Here is a 737-nt window from a genome sequence, read left to right as displayed (position 1 = left end):
TGAGTGACTAGACAAGTTACTTAACCTTCCATATCTGAGGTTTCTCATATGTGAAATGAGGATGATGATATGATAGAAGCCTGTTGAAAGAATAAAGTGAGTACACCCATGTAAAACTTGTAGACCATGCCTGGGCACATGGCACTTTGCATGTCATCACTGAGTGTAAGGTCTTGCATTTTGGCACTGCACTGCATAAAGTCTGGGTGTGGCTTTAAGTTCCTGATACCTTACAGTGGCAGTGGTAGCCTCCTGGGCTAGTGGGATCTGCCAGTTTACCAGTTCATCTGCTCAGCTCATCAAAAAAACAGTAGTCCAATTCCTTGCTTCCAAAATCCCCCAATTAAAAAAAATTAAGGTTTTAAGTGGAAAACCTTCTTACACATGACACAAGACCCAGAATTTTACATAAGATATATATTTATTTATGACTATGTAAAAATTTAAAGTTAAAATATAAGCAATGCTCCTTACTATGTATATATGTTTGTATACACACAAACACACATGTGAATGATACCAAGTTACATATACCCCAAAGAGTACTCCACTGGTTCCAGTCAGGTTCCCAATCCCACTACCCCACCAACAAAACCACTTTCACTGACTGCTTGGCTATTGATCTCCTTATCTCAAAACCAGTGTTGATATCGGCACTCAGATTTTCCAGTTTCCCACCCAGACCCTGAAGACCAGCCTGCAAAGGGGAAAGTGAATTTGTGTGTTTCCTTGCCCAC

This window comes from Bison bison, unplaced genomic scaffold (genome assembly GCF_000754665.1).
Source record: "Bison bison bison isolate TAMUID 2011002044 unplaced genomic scaffold, Bison_UMD1.0 scf7180017864104, whole genome shotgun sequence".
Lineage (NCBI taxonomy): Eukaryota > Metazoa > Chordata > Mammalia > Artiodactyla > Bovidae > Bison > Bison bison.
This window is presented reverse-complemented; position numbering follows the sequence as displayed.